The sequence below is a fragment of the Schistocerca piceifrons genome, chromosome 2 (genome assembly GCF_021461385.2).
Source record: "Schistocerca piceifrons isolate TAMUIC-IGC-003096 chromosome 2, iqSchPice1.1, whole genome shotgun sequence".
Lineage (NCBI taxonomy): Eukaryota > Metazoa > Arthropoda > Insecta > Orthoptera > Acrididae > Schistocerca > Schistocerca piceifrons.
In genome coordinates, this window is record NC_060139.1 from 92,253,087 (window position 1) to 92,279,073 (window position 25,987).

Sequence of the window (25,987 nt, forward strand, 5' to 3'; positions counted from 1 at the left end):
GCAGCCAAGACCCGCGTTATGCATTTCTGCCGGCGCCGAACAGTCCATCCTGAGCCGCGGCTTTATCTTGCCGACGAACTCCTTGCTGTGGTGGAGACCCACAGGTTTTTGGGGGTGGTTTTCGATGCCCGGTTGACTTGGCTGCCTCATATCCGGCAGCTTAAACAGACGTGTTGGCGGCATCTAAACGCTCTGAGATGCTTGAGCCACACCCGCTGGGGCGCCGACCGCTTTACCCTGTTGCGGCTCTACCAGGCGTTAATCCAGTCCCGTCTGGATTATGGGAGCCTGGCTTATGGCTCAGCATCCCCATCTGCGTTACGGGTGCTGGACCCAATTCTCCACAGCGGGATACGCCTTGCCACTGGTGCTTTCCGCACCAGCCCCGTGGACAGCGTACTAGTGGAGGCAGGTGTACCTCCCCTGCGGTTCCGACGCCAACGTTTGCTGGCCGCTTATGCTGCCCATGTTCTAAGCTCGCCCAGGCATCCAAACTATCGTCTCCTGTTCCCGCGATCGGTCGTCCATCTGCCAGATCGTCGGCCCCGGTCTGGTTGTACAATAGCGGTCCGCGTCAAAGAGCTTCTCTCTGGGCTTCAGGTTTTTACTGTTCCACCTACTTTCCGGGCTACTTTGCATACACCCCCATGGTGTGTTCGTCGCCCTTGCCTTCGGCTGGACCTGGCACAGGGCCCGAAGGACTCAGTCCCTCCAGAGGCCTTCCGCCGCCGCTTTTATTCTATCCTGGCCACGTATCAGGGCTCTGGTATTGTCTACACTGACGGTTCGATGGTTGCTGGTCGTGTCGGGTATGCGCTCACTCTAGGGGACCGTTCCGAACAACGTTCCTTGCCGGATGGCTGCAGCGTTTACACTGCTGAACTGGTCGCCATCTTTCGTGCCCTAGAGTATATCCGCTCCTGCTCAGGTGAGTCCTTCGTTATCTGTAGCGATTCCCTGAGCGGTTTACGAGCTCTCGACCAGTGTTTCCCTCGTTCTCGTTTGGTGATGGCTATCCACGAGTCTCTGCATACTCTCGCCTGTTGCGGCCGCTCTGTGGTCTTTGTGTGGACCCCCGGTCATGTCGGTATCCCGGGTAACGAACATGTTGACCGCCTGGCGAAAGAGGCCACCAGCAAGCCATCTCTGGACCTTGGCCTCCCTGAGACTGATTTGCGGGCAGTCTTCCGCCGCAAAATCTTGGCGCTATGGGACGAGGAATGGCGCGAACTGACAATGTCCAATAAACTCCGTGCTGTCAAGGAGACGACGGCTGTGTGGCGGTCATCCCTGCGAGCCACTCGCAGGGACTCGGTAGTTCTTTGCCGGCTCCGCATTGGCCACTCCCGGCTGACACACAGTTATTTACTGCGCAGGGAGGACCCTCCTGTATGTCGCTGCGGGGCGGCTTTGACAGTGGCCCACATTCTGTTGGCCTGCCCCCTTTTAGCTGTGGTCAGGCAGACATTTGCGCTGCCTGATACGCTCCCTGCCCTTTTAACAGACGACTCCGCTATGGCTGACTTAGTTTTACGTTTTATTCGGGCAGGGGGATTTTATCATTTAATCTGAGTGTTTCTGTTTTATTTTATTGTTTTGTGTTGATTCTGGCCTTTGGCCCATGATTTTACACTGATTTTTTAATGTGTAAGTGGTTGGCTTTTCCTTTTTTTATTTCTATGGTCGGCCAACCACCGTCATTCTCTATGTGGTTTTCGTTCGTTTTGTCTTGTCTTTGTCTCAGTCTCTCCTGTTCTGAATCGTCTGTGATCTCTTCTGTTCCTCGTTTTTATTCTCTGTGGGTGTTCTTTGTCTTTGGAAAAAGGGACCGATGACCATAGTAGTCTGGTCCCTTTAATCCCCCAACCAACCAACCTTGCCGGCTGGCTGCAGTATTTTTACTGCAGAGCTGGTGGCCATATTGCGCGCTCTTGACCATATGCGTTTCTGCTCAGGTAGGTCCGTCGTGATCTGCAGTGACTCCCTGAGCAGCCTTCAGGCCATCGACCGCTGCTATCCCTCCTCTCCCCTGGTGTCCTCCATTCAGGAGACTGTTTCCGACATTGCCCGTTCTGGTCGTTCGGTGGTCCTGGTTTGGACGCCCGGTCATGTTGGCATCCCAGGGAACGAACGTGTAGACAGGCTGGCCAAAGGGGCGATCGACGCCCCGGCTTTGGAGATCGGCCTTACGGCTCGCGACCAGCAGATGGTGTTGCGCCGTAAGCTGATTGGGATGTGGGCTGCTGAATGGCGTGGCATGACAGCCCCGAATAAACTGCGGGCTGTCAAGGAGACGACCGCCGTGTGGCGTTCCTCCCTGCGGGCTTCTCGCAGGGACTCGGTAGTCCTGTGTCGGCTGCGCATCGGCCATACGTACCTGACGCACGGCCATCTCTTGTGTCAGGAGGATCCCCCCGTGTGTCAGTGTGGGTCCCGGCTGACGGTCGGCCACATTTTGCTGGAGTGTCCTCGACTGCGCACACTCCGGCAATCTTTTAATCTCCCGGGCACTTTGGCTTTGGTTTTATCCGACGATGCCTCCATGGCTGATACCGTTTTAAATTTTATCCGTGGTAGTCCGTTTTATGGTTCGATTTAGGGAGGTCCTGCGCCTTTCCCTTTCTGTGTCTATTGTCCTTGTGTCTGTTGCTGTTCTGGTGTGCCGTGAGCTGGTTGACTCTTTCCCATTTTTGATCTCGTGGTCAGTCAACCAGTCTCCGGCCATCTTCCTTTCTTCTGTTTCTTTCTGTTTCTTTCTGTCTGGTGTTCCTATGTCCTGTTCTTGTCTGTAGTGTTTGTTGCTGGATTTGTGTGCTTTTAGCGCCTGGGGGGACGTCTCCTCCCCCTTTGGTTTTTATCTGCTTCGTCGATTTCCGGCTCGCCTGATTTTGGAATGGGGGACTGATGACCTTCGCTGTTTAGTCCCCCTTAAACATCCAACAACCACCACCACCACTTATCCGTGGTAGTCCGTTTTATGGTTCGATTTAGGGAGGTCCTGCACCTTTCCCTTTCTGTGTCTTTTGTCCTTGTGTCTGTTGCTGTTCTGGTGTGCCGTGAGATGGTTGACTCTTTCCCATTTTTGTTCTCGTGGTCAGTCAACCAGTCTCCGGCCATCTTCCTTTCTTCTGTTTCTTTCTGTCTGGTGTGCCTCTGTCCTGTTCTTGTTTGTAGTGTTTGTTGCTGCATTTGTGTTCTTTTAGCGCCTGGGGGGACGTCTCCTCCCCCTTTGGTTTTTACATTCTCCGTCGATTTTGGGCTCGCCTGATTTTGGAATGGGGGACTGATGACCTTCGCTGTTTAGTCCTCCTTAAACATCCAACAACAACCACCACCACCACCACACGCTTTTTTTGCAGTAGCGGTATCGAACGCCATGAGTGTTCGAATAAAACACCTTGAAGCTTGGAAATGGCCACTTGCCAATTTTTTGCAGCCATACGAAGAGGACACCGTTCAAGATAGATGCCTAAATGTGTATGGTGTTCAACAGCCGTAACCCACGGAACAACCACATTTTCAAAGCCCCGCAAATTCAGAAGTTTGCTTTTACGGGGGTTGAGACGAGAACCGGAGGCCGCAGAAAATTTATCTAGTTCCATTTTCAACTGCGGCACTAATGCGGCGGAACGAAGCAAAACAACCAAATCATCAGCATAAGCTGTTGCTGTCAGGGTAACCCCAGAAATCGTAAGACCACGAAGTGTCGAGTTGAGACGAGAGAGGAGTGGTTGAAGGGAGAGAGCATAAAGGGTCATGGATAAAGGGCTACCTTGCGGGACGCCACGTTTAATATCAATGACCTTCGTGAGCTGGCCATTAATGTCAATCTTAGCAGAAATACCAGTCGTCATATTCTTAAGTACCAGCAGCGCCTTTTCATTAAAACCGAGTCGGCGCAGCAGAAGCTCTAAAAACGAATGGGACACACGATCAAAAGCCTTACTAAAATCAACAAATAAAAGCGCACAGGAAATATTGGTGACAGCGACAATCGACACGACATCACGATACCCCGCCAGAGGAGTCAATATGGAGCGCCCTGGAAAGCAGCTTTGACAAGGAGTTATCACAGGTGTAAGCAAGAGGGATAGACGTGCATTAACAGCCCTAGCAGCCGTCTTATAATCAAAATTTAAAAGGGTTAAAGGACGAAAGTCACTAGCTGTCTTCAAACCAGCAGATTTTGGTATCAGGACAACCGTACCTCTCTTGAAATCGGCTGGAATTGTGCCACCATTCAAGATTTCATTTACAATATCCGTAAAAACAGGCCCTATAATAGTCCAAAAGCGAACAAAAAATTCCTTAGGAAGGCCATCCGGACCAGGAGATTTGTGAGATGGTGAACAAGCAATGAAAGCTGAAATTTCGTCTGCAGTAAAAGGAGCTAAAAATTCCACATTATGGTCCTCTGTTAAAACTGATGGGATAGCAGTTAAAATCTCGTCAACATCAAGCGGATCAGAATCAGCCACAGCATATAAGGTCTCATAGTAGCAGGTAAGTTCATGGGTTATTTGATTCTGTAAGGTAAGCCGGCAACCATCAGCTGCCATAAGGCCGTCAATCAATACACGTCGACGGTTCTTGTGGTGACGAAACAGGTGGTACATGGAAGTCATTTCATGTGCTAAGGTGGACGGCGGTTTAGATTTAATCTTCAATCCTTCCATCTGAAGTCGTTTAATACTAAGGAGCTTGGCTTTAATTTTCCGAATCTCAGAAAGGTGGGCACCTGTCATTCGAGAAGTATCATAAAGTTCGCGAAGCACCGAATAATAATACTCAAAAGTCAGTTTCAGATCTCGCGCTCTATTATAACTGTAGGACATTAAAGTGCGACGGAGTTTTGGCTTCGCACAGTGGATCCACCAGTGAAGCTTAGACGGATAGTATCGCAGAGAACGTAAACACATGTCCCACGCCGTCTGTATTAGAGGTTCGATGTCAGGGTCATCGAGCAAGGAGACATTTAATTTCCACAGCGGCCGATAAAGTATAAGAGGCTGACGCTCCAAATTAATTATAACCGCAAGGGCACAACGATCCGTAAAACTGGCTGGAATAACATCTACATTTAAAACAGAAACACTAAGGGGATCAGAAATATACAATCGGTCCAGTCAACTACTTGACGTGGCAGTAAAAAATGTAAATTTAACTAAAGTGGGGTGTTTAACCTCCCACGCATCGCGTAGTCGTAGTTGACGTACAAGAGAATGTAGCTCGAAACAATAATTAAAATGAGGGGATTGGTCCTTAGCTTGTAATACACAATTAAAATCACCCGCCAATATCAAAGTCGCAGGATTTTTGCGTAAAAGATAAATCAGATCCTCTTTATAAAAACGAGACCTTTCCTGCCGTTTGCTGGAACCAGAGGGGGCGTAAATATTAACCAAGGTTGTGTCAAATAACCGACAACCAATACCCCTTCCCGAGTCTAAGAGCTCAATTTCGGTAACGGGGATACCGTCACGAATTAGTAAGGCAGTACCTGTGGAAAACTCAGGCGCAAAATTTATAATAGTGCGAAAGCCAGGAACAAACAGGTGTGCAACGGAGACTTCCTGCAGGAAAACAACATCAGCTGCAGAGTCATAAATGAACTGCTGCAGAGACGCTAACTTCAGAGCAGATTGAATGCTATTTATATTTAAGGTAATAAACGTGTACGCCTGCAACATCAACAAAAAAAAGGGAAAATGAACCCTAATTACACCACATTAGAAGCAACTACATCCAGATCATCAACATCAGACATGGCAGAGGGTGATTGCCCGGAATCAACGGAATCAGAGTCATCCTTTGCATGCTTGTGTTTTTTCCGCACCGTGTGAAGATTGGGGGGCACTTTCACCCGACGGCGTATCTGATGCACACCAGATTCAAGAGCAGGAGGAGTCGGGGGTTCGAGATCAGGCACGTCAACCAAGGCATCCGAAGGATTAGCAGGGCGAGAGGAATCAGAAGAAGGAGCAAGCAAGGGGAAAACTGCATCAGGAACATCGGCACCGGCATCAGAAGGTGTAGGTATTGGAAGTGTAGGAGGTGGAGAGATAGGGTTGAAATCCGCTGAAGCGGAGCGCGCAGTTCTAGAAGCGATTTTCCGACAAACAGCTGTCTGCACCGAAGTGTCGTCAACATGTTGTGATGCCTGTGTCGGGCGGGATGTCAACACCACCTCGACCGAATGTTGGGGCTCTTGCGCCGACGGCGTGGCAGCAAGTTTCACGTCATCAGGCAAAGCAGGAGACACAGTGGGAACAGAATCCAAAACAAGCATGGGAGATTCCGGAAGTCTCTCGTCAGATCCGCAAACCGGCTGCGAAACAGCAGCTTCGTCATCAGTGCTACCGGTATCACTAGCACGACGGCGTTTGTTATTGGAAACAGACGGGATCGGTGTAGAAGCAGCCGATACATCTGGGCGAGGGGGTAACGGGGGAAAACCTGCATCAGAGGAAGGTGTCACCCGTTGTGAAGAATCTACTGCAGGAGGCCATGCTCGTGTCTGGTTCCATGGTGTAACGGTTAGCACTCTGGACTCTGAATCCAGCGATCCGAGTTCGAATCTCGGTGGAACCTTCGTTTAGTCTAAATTTTCTGTGGAGGAAGCTGCTGGCACAAGATCGGCAACCGTTAATTTGCGGCGTTGTGCTAGCCCATTTTTAAGCACAAACACCCGCTTAGGGCAATTAGCACGAACATGACCATTTTCATTACATAGAAAACACGTACCAACTTGCCCCTCATAAGTAAGATGAACACGATAACCACATACAACCAGATGGGACGGTATATTCGACTTAATATGCATTTCAACCGATCTGACACCATTATAACATTGCAGCTTATGTTGTGCAGACCAACGTTCATTTCGAATTGACCGAACGGTACCATAACCAAGCAAAGCTTCCTTGAGGTAACTGTTTTCAACTTCAGGGGGTAAATTATAAACCCTAACTGTGGTATACGTAATTTCAGCATTTGAAACAGTAACACTGCTAACAGAACCATCTCTATGACGGAACGACACTTGCTCACCATGTTTAAGTAAAATCTTATCTAGCAAAACCGGGTTCAACAATTTCACAAAAAAACAGTAAAGTTCTGTGTCAAAATACGCCGTATGTACCTGGTCCGATGTAATGCCAATCGTATCCACAATCCATTCGTGAATTTCCAACGAAGTTGGTTGAACATTCCTGGTGGCCTTGTTAAACTGAAAACTGAGAGTACACTTCCGCGGAAACAACCGGGAAGCCATAACACTTAATTAATGCGGCAAAAGCCGCTACACAACACAAGACACAACACAAACACGAAGGCGACGTAACAACGAAGAAAAGAAGACAAAGAAACGTCACACACACAGAAAGTAAATAGTCACAACCCGAGGGAAACGGCGGATCGAATACACAGCACGTGCGATCGCTGTCGCGTCTCAAGCGGAACTGTACTGAGCTACCAGAGGCTCTGCATACTTTCCTGTTCGTTCTGATTGCTTTACGTCCGTCCCTGTCTTTCGTTTCCACATATTGCTACTCAGCGCGCCCATATAGACGCACAGGAAATGCAGTCATCGGCTGCAACTGCAAACATTGCCCAGATTAAGTTTTATAACGCTCGATCGTGTCAATTTGGTTAAAAAATGCAAGTAGGAAGTGTCTGAAGTACGTCAGTATACTGCTAAATGTATTTACGCGCCCATGCTCGTGTCTGGTTCCATGGTGTAACGGTTAGCACTCTGGACTCTGAATCCAGCGATCCGAGTTCGAATCTCGGTGGAACCTTCGTTTAGTCTAAATTTTCTGTAATAAGCATTTCTCGCCGAGGAAGTATCAGCGATAGGCTCAGGGATTTAGTTTCTACGTTTGTGTTAAAAACGAGACGTCTATGAAACGGCTGAATATTGGTGCGACGATGTGACCTATATAGCACATTAAACGAGTAATGCCTGTAAGAGCAAGCAATTTTACGATAATTCGAAGAAATATCATTATCCTACGAAGGCTAAGACTCCCATGATTATCAACTAGCTATTACAAGCTGAGCAAATGAATTTCCTTTAAAATAGGTTTAAAACATAGGGAGGTTCTGACCGAGTGGGCATGCTCTGGAGCCTCTTTGCTCCTGAGATTAGAAAAACAGTCCTCTGGGCCGGATTTGAACCAGCGACCTATGGATAACTGTGAATCCTCCGCTACAGTCCACCGCTCTACCAACTGAGCTACCAGAGGCTCTGCATACTTTCTTGTTCGTTCTGATTGCTTTACGTCCGTCCCTGTCTTTCGTTTCCACACATTGCTACTCAGCGCGCCCATATAGACGCACAGGAAATGCAGTCATCGGCTGCAACTGCAAACATTGCCCAGATTAAGTTTCATAACGCTCGATCGTGTCAATTATGTTAAAAAATGCAAGTAGGAAGTGTCTGAAGTACGTCAGTATACTGCTAAATGTATTTACGCGTCCCATGCTCGTGTCTGGTTCCATGGTGTAACGGTTAGCACTCTGGACTCTGAATCCAGCGATCCGAGTTCGAATCTCGGTGGAACCTTCGTTTAGTCTAAATTTTCTGTAATAAGCATTTCTCGCCGAGGAAGTATCAGCGATAGGCTCAGGGATTTAGTTTCTACGTTTGTGTTAAAAACGAGACGTCTATGAAACGGCTGAATATTGGTGCGACGATGTGACCTATATAGCACATTAAACGAGTAATGCCTGTAAGAGCAAGCAATTTTACGATAATTCGAAGAAATATCATTATCCTACGAAGGCTAAGACTCCCATGATTATCAACTAGCTATTACAAGCTGAGCAAATGAATTTCCTTTAAAATAGGTTTAAAACATAGGGAGGTTCTGACCGAGTGGGCATGCTCTGGAGCCTCTTTGCTCCTGAGATTAGAAAAACAGTCCTCTGGGCCGGATTTGAACCAGCGACCTATGGATAACTGTGAATCCTCCACTACAGTCCACCGCTCTACCAACTGAGCTACCAGAGGCTCTGCATACTTTCTTGTTCGTTCTGATTGCTTTACGTCCGTCCCTGTCTTTCGTTTCCACACATTGCTACTCAGCGCGCCCATATAGACGCACAGGAAATGCAGTCATCGGCTGCAACTTGTAACCTCACCACAAAAATTTACATGACAGTAATATTATTTAGGAATGCCAATGGACATTGCTCTATGTGTAACCTCTCCACTGAAATTTTAAGACAGAAATAATAATGAATGGGACCCAAGTGTAACCTCCCTTAGCAATTAAATTTAATGACAATAAAAGTGAGAATCGCAATCTGACTTAAGTATAAGTTTTTCATAAAAAAATTAAAGTCCATTCAGTGATAAGGAAATTCAATTAAACCGAAACATCGGTCTTTGGCCCTGTGTAAAACAATCAGAATTAAAGTCTTACCTCAGAATAAATGGATGTCACATTTCTGCTCTTGTTGTTACGCACCGCTTGGAGGAACTGCATTGCAAATAATAATATTCTCTTTTTTTGTGATTTTACTAAAAATTTTCTTTTAAAGAAGTGGAGTGAAATGGGAAGTGCAACGAAATCCTTAATTCAATAAAAATTAAATTTTTGAAAAAAAAATGCTTTTGAAATAAAAATTATTATTGGGGACTTGTTGGAGAATAGTTACAATAAATAACATTTTTCATTATCTAATGATTATATTAATTAACAGTATACCTTATTCACCATCTTGACCAGTGTTGCCGACCGCTCTCCATGACGACTATTGGCGTACTGCACTGCACGACTACTACTAGAGCACTGCTCTCAACTAGACAGAGCTACAGACTCGCAACGACTGACTGACAGACTGAGAACCGCTCGCAACACTCGCGCGGTCAAGCGCAAACTCTCTGGTCACAGATGCTACAATGCCTCGCCATCGCTGCTGCGTTACATACGTGTTTCATAACCCTCCACTGGGGGGGCAAAAATTTGGCAGCGATGGTGAGTCATTTGGACTTGCCAATCGCGGCAAAATTTTTCTTTAATTAACAAAATCCTACAGCTTACAGAATATTTAAATGTTGTGCACACGCACTAAGTACAAAATATAAGACAAAACATAGTAGCAAATCAGAAAAAATGTATATACAAATTATTTGACAGAAAACAAAGTGCAGAGGCACTGAAAAAATTCATTGGCATATTCAGAACAAATAAACAGACTGGCAAAAAATATTATGTTGACAAGTGACATGAGTACACATGCACTGCAGTTGAGAACATATCAGTAATTGATGAAATGTATGTACAATTAGTAACAAATGGCATAAGTGCATTCGCATTAACGTATTGAATATACAGAATAGTAGAAAACATATTGAAAAATGAGATAAGTGTACAGGCACTGAAGTTCAGTAGAAAACATATTAACACCTAACAGAAGTGCACATGCACTGTAGTTCAGAACATATCATAAAAATAAAAATGTATATACAATATAAAAGACAAGAGTGTATATATACTGTACTTCAGAACAAATCGAAAAAATGTCTTTAGCATTTTCGCAATAAATAAACATAATGACAAAAAATCATGTCCAAAGTGCACACGCACTGGAGAAATGTCTTTAGCATTTTCACAACAAATAAACACAATGGCAAAAAAATCATGTCGACCAGTGCCACAAGTGTACTCGCACTGGAATTCAACAAATTGAAAAATGTATAACCTATGAACATAAATGATGTTACCAAAAAAAATTTTTTTTTTTTTCTTTATGTGACAAGAATCAGGATAGGAAAGGGAAGGATTGCATCATGGTTGTAGCACTTTAGATTGCACACAGCTGCTCTGAAAGTCCATATCTTTCCACAGAAGTGCAACACCAAGTGACACAACTTGAAGTTCTTTTCCCATCAGAATTTATCAGCGTACCCAAGACACTGAATTGTCGTAGTAATATTCCATGTTTTCATTTTGGCAGTACATTAGGTACACCAAACAGTGCGACCATAATAACGTCTTCATCGCTCACGGTGGTGGACAGCATGTCGTGTCAACACCACGCTCTTACGAGGCGCACCAACGTAGAATTAGTGCAAAACCAAAGATAGTGCTCCATGATCACTAGGATAAACAGGACAAATGGACATTGCAGTAATTCAGGGTAGTCAGCTTATGAGGTGAAGGACATCAAGTCACATAATATTGACAATTAGAGACTTAATTAGTTTGTGGCATTCATAGCCCAGTTATTGAACATTTCTGTACCAAGTATGTAGTGTTACAGAAAAATGTTCATTAATTGTTTTACATGGAATCAGTAGCCTTCTTTTCCTGGTTACAAAGCATTATTAAATAATCGCATTCTTTTCAGTTAGAGTGTAATTAAGAATCATTAACCTTCTCCTAATTACAGTTAATTAATCATTTGTCATTCCAATAATAATCATTAGCCTTTTCCTAATTACAGTTAATTAATCATTTGTCGTTAATTAATCATTTGTCTAATTACAGTTAATTAATCATTTGTCGTTAATTAATCATTTGTCATTCCAATAGTAAGAATTATTAGTCTTCTCCTAATTACAAAGCATTATTAAACAGTACCATAGTTAATTAATTATGTGTCATTCTAATCTATTAAGAATCACTAGCTGGCATCATGGGTAATCGTATTACAATAAACAGTGGCGGTCCTTGGCCAGTTACAAAGTATATTTAGTATGACAGAATAATGTTTATCAGAAGTCTTAGTTGAAAAGGAGAGTCAATTATTGGCCTAGCATTAACATAATACATTGAGTGATACAAATTATTGGCACTCATTGGCCATTAACCAAAACATGAAAACTCAACATGGGAAAAAAAGGGCTAATTAATGGCATAATTAATAACAATTCTTCAAGTGACATTAATTATTGGCACTCAGTGGCCAGCAAGTATTGAATAGAAAAAAACATAGTTCATCATTCAGTATTACTCAGATCATTACAAAGTCATTATTAAAATCAGTTAATTACAGTCATAGCATTAATAATCATGGGCATTATAAGTAGTCTCATTATAATAAACAGTGTTCCTCATTCAGTAGTATTCAGATCATTACAAAGTCATTATTAAAATCAGTTAATTACAGTCAAAGCATTAATAATCACAGGCATTATAAGTAGTCTCATTACAATAAACAGTGCCAGTTATTAGCCAGTGACAAAGCATTATTTTATATATATACTTTTTTTTGTCTCATTAAGAAGTCATTACTCAAGTGACATACTATTCAGAGCTAATCAGTATTATTCAGAATTTTCTCAAACTGGTATCACTACTTGGGACTGGTAATACATTTTTTTTTTTTGTTGTTAGCAATGCATTGCGTTGGGATCGATAATTAATTGCTGAGGCATAACACTACTTGCTTTTGACCTATTGCTGCAAATGAGGATAGGTAATGTCATTCGTCATGAGTCAGCTGTAGCAAGGTTATGTAACAAGGCAGTATATGTGATCACATTCATAAATGATAAACACAAATGGGTAAAAAATAAAAAAATGCAAGTACTAGAACAGGTATAATAAGTAACAGGTTTAGTAAGTATCATGAAAAATTTCTCCTGAAAAAAAATACAAAATGGATTATTGACCTGAAAGAAGAAACGCACACTATGCTGAAAAGTAGTGAACTTCGAATTAACAGGTAGTGAAATGTGTGTAAAATATGTTCCATAGCTGTCCTTTCCAAAACTTTCCATCATCCTACTATGCAATATAACACCTGCTGTCAAAACAAACTGCAACAAATACTTAAATAACTACATAGCATAAATACATAACTTCAACATTATCCTCATCTGTAAAGAAAACTTCATTATCCGTATCATCATAACCTCATTATTATCACCTGTAAAGAAAAACTTCATTATTCATAACAGCATATTCTTCATCATTATTCGTCAGCATTCATTATCATCTGCAAAAAAATCACTTTATTACCCATTATACAACTATTCCTCATCTCTAGCATATTTCATCACTAAAACTAAGATGTGTAGTTCAGTCTGACAGCCTGCATCAATTACCTTGTATTCTGAAAGAAAAAATTAGTTAAGACTGCTATTCTACGATGAGTATAGTATATTCTTGTTAATGCCTGCCAATCCTGATCCATTTACTCTTCCTCATAAAGTTATTGCATCTTCTTTTGTTTATTCCCTAGGTGAAATTCCCATTTCTGTTGAATTTATTTCTTACATGCATCATTTCTTTCTGAAATTGATGAACAAAGATTAATGTCTTGCATTTAAATCCTATACCCACTAAATAATGACTGGTTTATGGTGACACAATTAACCATACAGCATAACATGACAGAAAACGTAATATGTCAAAGACATTGACAGTGTTCAGATGCAAAAATGTACACAGAATAATACGATGCAGCAGCAAAAAATGTAAAACAGTCACGATCTTGAGATGTCCTAAAGCAAAAAATGTCAAAGTCAACTGGTGTGTGTTATATCCTAACTATTTCACAGTGCATATAAACAAAACTGGAATACAATCATACATAAAAAGACAAAATGTGACGTTCGTTGTGTTCAGCTTGTATGTAGTGTAGTTAATCGAGGCGAGAATTAAAGACTTTAATGGAGAGAGAATTTGATAAAATTAATACGTCATTACATAGAATTGCATAATTATTCATAAAATACGTAAGTTCATTTGGAAAAATATGCACGGTCTGATGTGTAACGACAAGAAAAGCGACCTGCTAACCTTACCTTGTCGGGCACTTGCCAAGAAATAATACGATAATCATCAGTAATTAGTCAGGTGAATATAATTGCATTAGTAAATGGCATCATAGTGTGTTGAATCATAAAGTGTCTTCATTCAATAAACGGTTTAATGTTTGAGATATGGTGATTGCCTTTTCGATTTTCTGGTTCTCAAAGTTTCGACGTGTACAACATTGGGGTGAGGGATGCTGCGAATCCGATATGGACCTGCGAATAGAAGTTCAAATTTACTGCACTTACCTTTCAATTTACTGGATAAATAGTGTGTACGTATTAATATCTTCTGTCCAACGTGAAAGTCGCGGCGTGTACAAACCTGTTTTTGCTGTCTTCTCCGGCGCTCTGCGGCACGTTTGATGTTGTTCAGCGCAATGTCAATTATTTCGTGGTGTCGTAATCGACGAGATGTAGGAAATGTTATTAATTCTTTAATTTTGTTAGGTGGTTCAGCATTTTTCAGTATAACAGACGGAGATAGCATAGTGGATTCATTTGGAATGGAATTAATTACATCTTGGAATGAGAATATGTGTGTGTCCCAATCAATATGTCTTTTGTGGCAGTATATTCGGCACAGTTTACCAATTTCTTTCATTAATCTTTCACAGGGGTTCGAAGAAGCGTGGTACTTGGATATATAGATCGGAGAAATGTTTCTGGCTCGTAACATGCGTGTCCATACGCTACTACGAAATTGAGATCCATTGTCAGAAATTACTTTCATTACATGCCCTACATGAGATAGAAAATGTTTTACAAATGCTTTCGAAACAGTTTTAGCAGTAGCTTTGCGTAATGGAGTGAAAGTAACAAATTTTGAAGTGAGCTCAACAGCGACAAATATGTAGCAAAAACCTCTGTTAGTTCTGGGAATCGGACCAAAAATGTCTACAGCGGCCATGTGTCTTAATTTAACAGGTATAATGGGATATAATGGAGGAATATGTGAAGTGGTGTCTGATTTAGCTTTCTGGTAAATTTTACAAGACGCTAAAACTCGTCGTATACGTTTCTCCATGTTGGTAAAATAACAGTTCTGTCTCAGTATAAGAAAACATTTTCGTGCTCCGTAATGTGCGTAGCTTAAATGAGTGTACCAAATTAATTTGTTAACCAGTTCGTCAGGTATGCATAATAACCAATTGTTGCTGTCAGGATGAGAGCGGCGAAACAAAATGTCATTGCGTACAGTGTAGTGGTTCCTAATCGTAACATTATTCCTATCTTGCCAAAGGTGTTTAATTTCTTTCCATACATTGTCTTTGTTTTGTTCTTGTGCTATGTCCTGTAATGACGATGAAATAAAGTTTTCAAATGCAACTTGCTGAATGTACATGACACTGAAATTTGTTTTGCAGAAGTTGGTTGCTACGTCTTGCTGATTGTTGCTGAGAGAACGCGATAGTGCGTCTGCTATAACATTTTGTGTGCCGGGAATGTGAACTATTGAAAAATTAAATTCCTGTAAATACAGTTTCCATCTGCTTAATCTGTCGTGAGTAAATTTAGCTGAAAGTAAAAATTGTATCGCTCTGTGATATGTGTAAACAGTGGTATGTCTGCCATAAAGAAAATGCCGAAATCTCGTAAATGCCCAAACAACACATAATGTTTCAAGTTCAGTAACAGAATAATTTCGTTCAGCAGGTGACAGAATGCGACTTGCAAATGCAATGTTTTTAATTACTATTGAACCACCTTCTTCAATTTCCTGGAAAATATGTACGCCTAAAGCGGTGTTAGAGCTGTCGGTGGCAATGGAAAAATTTCTGGTAAGATCTGGGTGCGATAAAAGTGGAGCATTCAACAAAGCATGTTTCAGGTTCACAAATTCAGAATGTGCTTGCTTATCCCAAGACCAAATACTGTTTTTACCTGTTAATTGACATAATCTGGGTGTGTCTAAAGCAGTGTGATGAATAAATTTACGAAAAAAATTAATTAAGCCCAAAAAACTGCGTAATTGCTTCTTCGTTGTAGGAACGGTAATGTCACGTAGAGCTTGAAGTTTTTCCGGATCAGGTGCAATGCCTTCTGCTGAAATTACGTGTCCAAGAAATTTTATAGAAGTTTTGCCAAAGTGCGATTTACTGAGATTAACTGTAAGTCCTTGTGCATGAAAAGTTTGTAACAGTTGTTCAAGAATCAGATTGTGTTCAGACCAGTTAGCTTCTGCGATAAGAATGTCGTCTACATACGTCGTAATTCTGTCTTTAAGTTCTGTCGGAAGTATAGTGTTCAAACCGCGAATAAAAGCTGCAGAAGAAATAGTTAAGCCGAACGGTAGTTTGCAAAATTGATAAGTCGCCGAAACAGAGAAAAGCTGTATATTTTCTGCAATTCGGATGAAGTTGAATTTGCCAAAATCCCGATTTCAAATCTAATGTAGAATAAATAGCTGTACCATGAAATTTCTGTAGAAGTTCCTCTAATGTCTGTGGTCGATCTGTTTCATTAATAATAATGTCATTAATGTGACGTGAATCAAGTACAAGGCGAAGTGACCCATCTTTTTTCTTAACAATATGTAGCGGGTTTATGTACGGACTAACTGCCGGTTCAATAATTCCTTGATCAAGCATATCTTGCAGCTCTTTTTTAACCTGTTCTCTGTGAATATATGGAATGGGATAATGTTTAGCTTTAAATGTGTCGTGCTGTTTCACTTGAAATTCATACATAAATCCGGACATAGTACCAGGAATGTTGTCAAAAACTGGAGCTTGCTCTAAAAGAATTTTATGTAATTGCGTTCGTTCGTCGTCTGTAGTTGCACTGCTTTGTCTAACTTTATCGGAAATCATTTGTATTACGTCGTAGTCCATTTCGTCTGGAGTATTATAGTTGTGTACGTACGTATCCGTTAACAATGTGGGATTACAGTCTGTCACGTGTTGCGGAAATGACCTCTGTGCGGTTGATTGTTTGTTCTTCCGCAGATAATGAGTGCTGAAATTCTAAAGCAAGTTGTACATTTTCATCCTTTAACATTAAATAAGAATTCTGAAAATCAATGACTGCGTCGTGTTGTACCAGAAAATTCGTGCCTAAAATAACGTATGTTGTCAATAAAGGCACAATCCAAAAATTAGAGTGGAAAGTATGACCTCCAATATAAAATGATAAATGCGTCTGTAATTTAACGTCTACACCTTTACTCGATACTGCTCCTTTCACTTTTGTTTTGCCTAAAGGTAACGTCGGATAAGTATTCTCTTTGTTGCACTCGTTGAAAGTCTCCTCATTAATTACTGATATAGGTGATCCGGAATCGATTACTGCTGAAAATTTCGATGAACCAATTTTAATTTCGATAACAGGATGTGAAATGGTTTTCTGAATAACTGGTCTTTCCTGTAAAAGAGTGTCTCTGATGTCGTCAAAAGTAATTACATTTTCGTGAACAACATTTTGCGTGTCTAAGGTAGTGCTTGTATTATTGCAAGATGCGTCCTGTACATTATCTAGTCAGATTCTATCTGACGTGTTATTATTATTATGAGGATTCTGTGGCATTTCGACTATTTGAACTGTTCTATTACTTCTTCCAGACGTGTTACGCTCTGGATGGTACCTACTGTCGGGTTCATTCATGAGAATATGTTCTTGCTTATGATTTTGCTGTTGGTGAGACCGACTGTTATTATATGTACGCTGGTAATTGTGCTCATCGTTTTTACGTCTGTCGTAATAGTCATTCCTATACGGTGTATTGCGATGGGAATTGAAATACTGTCTTCTTTGTACATAGTTGTTTCTCTGCTCCCGTGCGTTACTATTTGTTGGACCAGGGGCTATACGTCCACGCGGCGAAACATTAAAGCCTGGTTGACCTTGTGTATTCCATTGTTGGTTAGGTATGTTAACCGGCTGGTTTTGATGTTGTTGTTGTGAAACACCTCTATTGTTACTAAAGTGTTGTTCCTGTTGCTGAAAATTTTGACGGTATTGATAATTAGAATTTTGCCTGTTATTAAAGTTTTGGTAGTTGTCGTTCCTAAAACGTCTGTTATCTTTCCGATTGGAATTACGTCCCTGATCATAATTGCAGTACTGTTGTTGACCTTGGTTGTTACTCGAAAAATTTTTGTTTACAAAAGAATAATCAGATTGCTGTACTTCCAAGAGCTGTAAAAGATCTCTGAATGCTGAAATGTTTTCTTTTTGCTGACCCGTTAGAAGTGACACTCGTAATGACCGTGGTAATTTGGAAATGCATAATTGTATAAGTGCGGATTCACTGTACGGTTCACTCAGGTATTGGTTTTGTTGTACCATGTGCTCAAAAAATTGCGTCACACTGGGAAAATTTGAGTTCTCGTAATTCGGCAAACTAATTAGTTGGTCTTTAATTCCGCGCTGTGTCGTCTTCGACCAGTACGCTGACAGAAAAGCATTCTGAAATTCCTCTACTGAGTAGCATTGCCTCGCGATCGGTCTCATACGAGTTGCCGGTTCGCCTTCCAAAAAACTGCAAATAAATTCAAGTTTGTGTGTTACAGGCCAATTCGGTGGAAGAGCAAAGCTAAATTGTTGAATCCAATCCAGTGGGTGAATCTGCGTTCTATCGTTTTTAAAAACTTTAAACTTTCTCACTGACAGAAAATGTTTGTAGTCGAAATTATCATCTCTGTGTGATGGAACAGGTTCAGGATCGTAAGAGAATCTATTGAACTGTGGTTGATCGGAATCTAAGTCCCGTACTCTCTGTAGATTACCCAAATTATACGCGCTGCGTGAGTCTGACACATGTTCATAAAGTGGCGTCTGTTGTGGCATGTTATTAACTGAAATGTTTTTCATCTCTGTTACTTCTTGTTGTAAATTTGATAACTTCCTACGTAACGTGTTGTTAGATGAATCGATCTCATTAATTGTCTGCTGTAAATTTTGAAATTCAGGTGTTTGGATAAATGAAACCGGTGCAGTATCGTCTGATTTATTGTCATTAGTATTTTCGATAACATCAATACGACTGGCCAATTCATCATATTTTTCAGTCAGTATTTTAACCTGATCATCGGTTTTAGAATCAGACGCATTAATCTGTTTTTGCAACTTGCGCGTAGTTTCGCTCAGTTTTTTAACATCAGCTTTGATAACATCACAATCCTGTGTTAGATCTAATTGTTCGAATCTATCTGTCACTGTTTGAATATTTACTGTGTGTGTATCTGTTTTTGATTTAAGGTCAGAAATTTCATCCCGTAATTCCGCGTTCAATTGTTCTATGGTATTAATTTTGTCGGACACTGTAGTAATATTATTGTCTACATACGTCTTCGCTTTCGCGAATATTTTACGTTTGTCCTCTTGTCTTTGTGCAGTGATTGTTTCCATGACTTGTCGTTTTACTTTGTTTTGATCCTGAATAAATCTGCGGAAACGCGTATCACTGTTCTGTATGTGCTGATTAAAGCGCTCGTTAATCTGAGTGTTCTGCTGTTCGAATTTCGCGTCTATCTTTGCGTCCATAGTGCGCGAAAGTTCTACCGTCATTGCTTTAAACTCATCCCGTAATTGTATAGCTTTTTCAGAGCATTGTTTAGCGACTCCGCTAATTTCGTCTCTGAGTGTATCTGTTGCGGCTGTTTGCATTTCTCTTAATTCCTGCGCAACAGACTTAATTTCTTCGCTATTTTTTTGTGAACAAGCCTCAATTTCTACGCGCAACTGTTCCTTAGTGTCATGGCACTGCGCAGCAACGGCTCTAATTTGTTCACTAAGCTGTCTCGAATTGTCGTCTAATTTTTCATTTAAGTATTGTTTGAGTATTTCGTTATCTTGTTTGTTATCTTCCCTAAGTTGTCTGAAATCTTCACTCTGTTGTTTGACCTGTTCACTGAGTTGTTTAAAATCTTCACTTTGTTTGTCTAATTTTTTATTCTGTTCAGTAAATTGTTGTTTGATACCTACACCAATATCGTTCTTAAATTGTAACATTATTGCCATAAATTGATTCAAATCAAATGTAGCATTACCTACTCCATTATCTGTGCTGTTTGATTGTGTACCTGGAATTGTCGCGCTTTGTGTGACCATTTGGTCATTCTGCAATTTACAAAAAGGATTATCAGTCGGACCTACACTGTCACTCACTATTTCGGAATTAAATGAATCCATCGTACTTTCAGAACACTGTCCATTTTCATTCGAAAAATTTATCGGTACGTTACTTGAATTTTCTAAATCGGGTGTGTTAAGCTCGGCAGCGCTCATTACAATAGAGCGTTCTGCGTCATCAATTGTCGTCAAATTAACAGACGAGACAATTGAGTTTGTTTGTTCATTATCAGGGTAAAAGTCATCACTAGTGGTTGGAATGCATTGATTGTCAGTGAACGCAGGATTGTCATCATTACACTGCGTGTCACAATTACTATTCGTCACGTTGTTTAAGTCGGTAAATTCGTTCACAATACTTCGCGATACACTATTCAGTCTTTCGCGGCATTTTTACAATAGTCACAATTTTTCACAAAACAAATAATCACAAATGCAAAAGCAACACACAATTACAACAGAGCAAAGAATTGCCGTTGATCTGTGGAAAGAGAGTCACAAAATTAGTAAAAGCGTTGCGCCAAATCCTAATTATATCTAAGCAAACAAGAGCAGATATCTGACTGTTGTTCAAAAGACTCTCAACGAAATTCGATCCTGGACTGGGTGTCGCCAAGTGTAACCTCCCCACAAAAATTTACATGACAGTAATATTATTTAGGAATGCCAATGGACATTGCTCTATGTGTAACCTCTCCACTGAAATTTTAAGACAGAAATAATAATGAATGGGACCCAAGTGTAACCTCCCTTAGCAATTAAATTTAATGACAATAAAAGTGAGAATCGCAATCTGACTTAAGTATAAGTTTTTCATAAAAAAATTAAAGTCCATTCAGTGATAAGGAAATTCAATTAAACCGAAACATCGGTCTTTGGCCCTGTGTAAAACAATCAGAATTAAAGTCTTACCTCAGAATAAATGGATGTCACATTTCTGCTCTTGTTGTTACGCACCGCTTGGAGGAACTGCATTGCAAATAATAATATTCTCTTTTTTTGTGATTTTACTAAAAATTTTCTTTTAAAGAAGTGGAGTGAAATGGGAAGTGCAACGAAATCTTTAATTCAATAAAAATTAAATTTTTGAAAAAAATGCTTTTGAAATAAAAATTATTATTGGGGACTTGTTGGAGAATAGTTACAATAAATAACATTTTTCATTATCTAATGATTATATTAATTAACAGTATACCTTCTTCACCATCTTGACCAGTGTTGCCGACCGCTCTCCATGACGACTATTGGCGTACTGCACTACACGACTACTACTAGAGTACTGCTCTCAACTAGACAGAGCTACAGACTCGCAACGACTGACTGACAGACTGAGAACCGCTCGCAACACTCGCGCGGTCAAGCGCAAACTCTCTGGTCACAGATGCTACAATGCCTCGCCATCGCTGCTGCGTTACATAAGTGTTTCAAACTGCAAACATTGCCCAGATTAAGTTTTATAACGCTCGATCGTGTCAATTAGGTTAAAAAATGCAAGTAGGAAGTGTCTGAAGTACGTCAGTATACTGCTAAATGTATTTACGCGTCCCATGCTCGTGTCTGGTTCCATGGTGTAACGGTTAGCACTCTGGACTCTGAATCCAGCGATCCGAGTTCGAATCTCGGTGGAACCTTCGTTTAGTCAAAATTTTCTGTAATAAGCGTTTCTCGCCGAGGAAGTAACAGCGATAGGCTCAGGGGTGTAGTTTCTACGTTTGTATTAAAAACGAGATGTCTATGAAACGGCTGAATATTGGTGCGACTATGTGACCTATATAGCACATTAAACGAGTAATGCCTGTAAGAGCAAGCAATTTTACTATAATTCGAAGAAATATCATTATCCTACGAAGGCTAAGAATCCCATGATTATCAACTAGCTACTAGAAGCTGAGCAAATGAATTTCCTTTAAAATAGGTTTAAAACATAGGGAGGTTCTGACCGAGTGGGCATGCTCTGGAGCCTCTTTGCTCCTGAGATTAGAAAAACAGTCCTCTGGGCCGGATTTGAACCAGCGACCTATGGATAACTGTGAATCTTCCACTACAGTCCACCGCTCTACCAACTGAGCTACCAGAGGCCCTGCATACTTTCTTATTCGTACTGATTGCTTTACGTCCGTCCCTGTCTTTCGTTTCCACACACTGCTACTCAGCGCTGCCATATAGACGCACAGGAAATGCAGTCATCGGCTGCAAGTGCAAACATTGCCCAGATTAAGTTTTATAATGCTCGATCGTGTCAATTATGTTAAAAAATGCAAGTAGGAAGTGTCTGAAGTACGTCAGAACACTGCTAAGTGTATTTACGAGTCCCATTCTCCTGTCTGGTTCCATGGTGTAACGGTTAGCACTCTGGACTCTGAATCCAGCGATCCGAGTTCGAATCTCGGTGGAACCTTCGTTTAGTCTAAATTTTCTGTAATAAGCGTTTCTCGCCGAGGAAGTAACAGCGATAGGCTCAGGGGTGTAGTTTCTACGTTTGTATTAAAAACGAGATGTCTATGAAACGGCTGAATATTGGTGCGACTATGTGACCTATATAGCACATTAAACGAGTAATGCCTGTAAGAGCAAGCAATTTTACTATAATTCGAAGAAATATCATTATCCTACGAAGGCTAAGAATCCCATGATTATCAACTAGCTACTAGAAGCTGAGCAAATGAATTTCCTTTAAAATAGGTTTAAAACATAGGGAGGTTCTGACCGAGTGGGCATGCTCTGGAGCCTCTTTGCTCCTGAGATTAGAAAAACAGTCCTCTGGGCCGGATTTGAACCAGCGACCTATGGATAACTGTGAATCTTCCACTACAGTCCACCGCTCTACCAACTGAGCTACCAGAGGCCCTGCATACTTTCTTATTCGTACTGATTGCTTTACGTCCGTCCCTGTCTTTCGTTTCCACACACTGCTACTCAGCGCTGCCATATAGACGCACAGGAAATGCAGTCATCGGCTGCAAGTGCAAACATTGCCCAGATTAAGTTTTATAATGCTCGATCGTGTCAATTATGTTAAAAAATGCAAGTAGGAAGTGTCTGAAGTACGTCAGAACACTGCTAAGTGTATTTACGAGTCCCATTCTCCTGTCTGGTTCCATGGTGTAACGGTTAACACTCTGGACTCTGAATCCAGCGATCCGAGTTCGAATCTCGGTGGAACCTTCGTTTAGTCTAAATTTTCTGTAATAAGCGTTTCTCGCCGAGGAAGTAACAGCGATAGGCTCAGGGGTGTAGTTTCTACGTTTGTATTAAAAACGAGATGTCTATGAAACGGCTGAATATTGGTGCGACTATGTGACCTATATAGCACATTAAACGAGTAATGCCTGTAAGAGCAAGCAATTTTACTATAATTCGAAGAAATATCATTATCCTACGAAGGCTAAGAATCCCATGATTATCAACTAGCTACTAGAAGCTGAGCAAATGAATTTCCTTTAAAATAGGTTTAAAACATAGGGAGGTTCTGACCGAGTGGGCATGCTCTGGAGCCTCTTTGCTCCTGAGATTAGAAAAACAGTCCTCTGGGCCGGATTTGAACCAGCGACCTATGGATAACTGTGAATCTTCCACTACAGTCCACCGCTCTACCAACTGAGCTACCAGAGGCCCTGCATACTTTCTTATTCGTACTGATTGCTTTACGTCCGTCCCTGTCTTTCGTTTCCACACACTGCTACTCAGCGCTGCCATATAGACGCACAGGAAATGCAGTCATCGGCTGCAAGTGCAAACATTGCCCAGATTAAGTTTTATAATGCTCGATCGTGTCAATTATGTTAAAAAATGCAAGTAGGAAGTGTCTGAAGTACGTCAGAACACTGCTAAGTGTATTTACGAGTCCCATTCTCCTGTCTGGTTCCATGGTGTAACGGTTAACACTCTGGACTCTGAATCCAGCGATCCGAGTTCGAATCTCGGTGGAACCTTCGTTTAGTCTAAATTTTCTGTAATAAGCGTTTCTCGCCGAGGAAGTAACAGCGATAGGCTCAGGGGTGTAGTTTCTACGTTTGTATTAAAAACGAGATGTCTATGAAACGGCTGAATATTGGTGCGACTATGTGACCTATATAGCACATTAAACGAGTAATGCCTGTAAGAGCAAGCAATTTTACTATAATTCGAAGAAATATCATTATCCTACGAAGGCTAAGAATCCCATGATTATCAACTAGCTACTAGAAGCTGAGCAAATGAATTTCCTTTAAAATAGGTTTAAAACATAGGGAGGTTCTGACCGAGTGGGCATGCTCTGGAGCCTCTTTGCTCCTGAGATTAGAAAAACAGTCCTCTGGGCCGGATTTGAACCAGCGACCTATGGATAACTGTGAATCTTCCACTACAGTCCACCGCTCTACCAACTGAGCTACCAGAGGCCCTGCAGACTTTCTTATTCGTACTGATTGCTTTACGTCCGTCCCTGTCTTTCGTTTCCACACACTGCTACTCAGCGCTGCCATATAGACGCACAGGAAATGCAGTCATCGGCTGCAAGTGCAAACATTGCCCAGATTAAGTTTTATAATGCTCGATCGTGTCAATTATGTTAAAAAATGCAAGTAGGAAGTGTCTGAAGTACGTCAGAACACTGCTAAGTGTATTTACGAGTCCCATTCTCCTGTCTGGTTCCATGGTGTAACGGTTAGCACTCTGGACTCTGAATCCAGCGATCCGAGTTCGAATCTCGGTGGAACCTTCGTTTAGTCAAAATTTTCTGTAATAAGCGTTTCTCGCCGAGGAAGTAACAGCGATAGGCTCAGGGGTGTAGTTTCTACGTTTGTATTAAAAACGAGATGTCTATGAAACGGCTGAATATTGGTGCGACTATGTGACCTATATAGCACATTAAACGAGTAATGCCTGTAAGAGCAAGCAATTTTACTATAATTCGAAGAAATATCATTATCCTACGAAGGCTAAGAATCCCATGATTATCAACTAGCTACTAGAAGCTGAGCAAATGAATTTCCTTTAAAATAGGTTTAAAACATAGGGAGGTTCTGACCGAGTGGGCATGCTCTGGAGCCTCTTTGCTCCTGAGATTAGAAAAACAGTCCTCTGGGCCGGATTTGAACCAGCGACCTATGGATAACTGTGAATCTTCCACTACAGTCCACCGCTCTACCAACTGAGCTACCAGAGGCCCTGCATACTTTCTTATTCGTACTGATTGCTTTACGTCCGTCCCTGTCTTTCGTTTCCACACACTGCTACTCAGCGCTGCCATATAGACGCACAGGAAATGCAGTCATCGGCTGCAAGTGCAAACATTGCCCAGATTAAGTTTTATAATGCTCGATCGTGTCAATTATGTTAAAAAATGCAAGTAGGAAGTGTCTGAAGTACGTCAGAACACTGCTAAGTGTATTTACGAGTCCCATTCTCCTGTCTGGTTCCATGGTGTAACGGTTAGCACTCTGGACTCTGAATCCAGCGATCCGAGTTCGAATCTCGGTGGAACCTTCGTTTAGTCTAAATTTTCTGTAATAAGCGTTTCTCGCCGAGGAAGTAACAGCGATAGGCTCAGGGGTGTAGTTTCTACGTTTGTATTAAAAACGAGATGTCTATGAAACGGCTGAATATTGGTGCGACTATGTGACCTATATAGCACATTAAACGAGTAATGCCTGTAAGAGCAAGCAATTTTACTATAATTCGAAGAAATATCATTATCCTACGAAGGCTAAGAATCCCATGATTATCAACTAGCTACTAGAAGCTGTGCAAATGAATTTCCTTTAAAATGGGTTTAAAACATAGGGAGGTTCTGACCGAGTGGGCATCCTCTGGAGCCTCTTTGCTCCTGAGATTAGAAAAACAGTCCTCTGGGCCGGATTTGAACCAGCGACCTGTGGATAACTGTGAATCTTCCACTACAGTCCACCGCTCTACCAACTGAGCTACCAGAGGCCCTGCATACTTTCTTATTCGTACTGATTGCTTTACGTCCGTCCCTGTCTTTCGTTTCCACACACTGCTACTCAGCGCTGCCATATAGACGCACAGGAAATGCAGTCATCGGCTGCAAGTGCAAACATTGCCCAGATTAAGTTTTATAATGCTCGATCGTGTCAATTATGTTAAAAAATGCAAGTAGGAAGTGTCTGAAGTACGTCAGAACACTGCTAAGTGTATTTACGA

At 41.5% G+C, this 25,987-nt stretch overlaps 17 non-coding genes across 17 annotated transcripts; 9 read left to right on the plus strand and 8 right to left on the minus strand.

Moving 5' to 3' along the window:
• The first annotated feature begins 6,519 nt into the window (after positions 1–6,519).
• Positions 6,520–6,591, plus strand: Trnaq-cug. The gene has a single exon. It is a non-coding gene; the product is annotated as a tRNA-Gln (tRNA).
• A 1,136-nt stretch (positions 6,592–7,727) lies between these two features.
• Trnaq-cug lies at positions 7,728–7,799 on the plus strand. The gene has a single exon. It is a non-coding gene; the product is annotated as a tRNA-Gln (tRNA).
• A 358-nt stretch (positions 7,800–8,157) lies between these two features.
• On the minus strand, positions 8,158–8,246 carry Trnay-gua. The gene is given in 2 exon segments: positions 8,158–8,193; positions 8,210–8,246. It is a non-coding gene; the product is annotated as a tRNA-Tyr (tRNA).
• A 248-nt stretch (positions 8,247–8,494) lies between these two features.
• On the plus strand, positions 8,495–8,566 carry Trnaq-cug. Its single transcript has one exon. It is a non-coding gene; the product is annotated as a tRNA-Gln (tRNA).
• A 358-nt stretch (positions 8,567–8,924) lies between these two features.
• Positions 8,925–9,013, minus strand: Trnay-gua. Its single transcript is given in 2 exon segments — positions 8,925–8,960; positions 8,977–9,013. It is a non-coding gene; the product is annotated as a tRNA-Tyr (tRNA).
• A 12,389-nt stretch (positions 9,014–21,402) lies between these two features.
• On the plus strand, positions 21,403–21,474 carry Trnaq-cug. Its single transcript has one exon. It is a non-coding gene; the product is annotated as a tRNA-Gln (tRNA).
• Positions 21,475–21,832: 358 nt separating this feature from the next.
• Trnay-gua lies at positions 21,833–21,921 on the minus strand. The gene is given in 2 exon segments: positions 21,833–21,868; positions 21,885–21,921. It is a non-coding gene; the product is annotated as a tRNA-Tyr (tRNA).
• A 248-nt stretch (positions 21,922–22,169) lies between these two features.
• Positions 22,170–22,241, plus strand: Trnaq-cug. Its single transcript has one exon. It is a non-coding gene; the product is annotated as a tRNA-Gln (tRNA).
• Positions 22,242–22,599: 358 nt separating this feature from the next.
• On the minus strand, positions 22,600–22,688 carry Trnay-gua. The gene is given in 2 exon segments: positions 22,600–22,635; positions 22,652–22,688. It is a non-coding gene; the product is annotated as a tRNA-Tyr (tRNA).
• Positions 22,689–22,936: 248 nt separating this feature from the next.
• Trnaq-cug lies at positions 22,937–23,008 on the plus strand. The gene has a single exon. It is a non-coding gene; the product is annotated as a tRNA-Gln (tRNA).
• A 358-nt stretch (positions 23,009–23,366) lies between these two features.
• Trnay-gua lies at positions 23,367–23,455 on the minus strand. The gene is given in 2 exon segments: positions 23,367–23,402; positions 23,419–23,455. It is a non-coding gene; the product is annotated as a tRNA-Tyr (tRNA).
• Positions 23,456–23,703: 248 nt separating this feature from the next.
• On the plus strand, positions 23,704–23,775 carry Trnaq-cug. The gene has a single exon. It is a non-coding gene; the product is annotated as a tRNA-Gln (tRNA).
• A 358-nt stretch (positions 23,776–24,133) lies between these two features.
• Positions 24,134–24,222, minus strand: Trnay-gua. Its single transcript is given in 2 exon segments — positions 24,134–24,169; positions 24,186–24,222. It is a non-coding gene; the product is annotated as a tRNA-Tyr (tRNA).
• Positions 24,223–24,470: 248 nt separating this feature from the next.
• Positions 24,471–24,542, plus strand: Trnaq-cug. The gene has a single exon. It is a non-coding gene; the product is annotated as a tRNA-Gln (tRNA).
• A 358-nt stretch (positions 24,543–24,900) lies between these two features.
• On the minus strand, positions 24,901–24,989 carry Trnay-gua. The gene is given in 2 exon segments: positions 24,901–24,936; positions 24,953–24,989. It is a non-coding gene; the product is annotated as a tRNA-Tyr (tRNA).
• A 248-nt stretch (positions 24,990–25,237) lies between these two features.
• Positions 25,238–25,309, plus strand: Trnaq-cug. Its single transcript has one exon. It is a non-coding gene; the product is annotated as a tRNA-Gln (tRNA).
• A 358-nt stretch (positions 25,310–25,667) lies between these two features.
• On the minus strand, positions 25,668–25,756 carry Trnay-gua. Its single transcript is given in 2 exon segments — positions 25,668–25,703; positions 25,720–25,756. It is a non-coding gene; the product is annotated as a tRNA-Tyr (tRNA).
• Between the last annotated feature and the right edge of the window lie 231 nt (positions 25,757–25,987).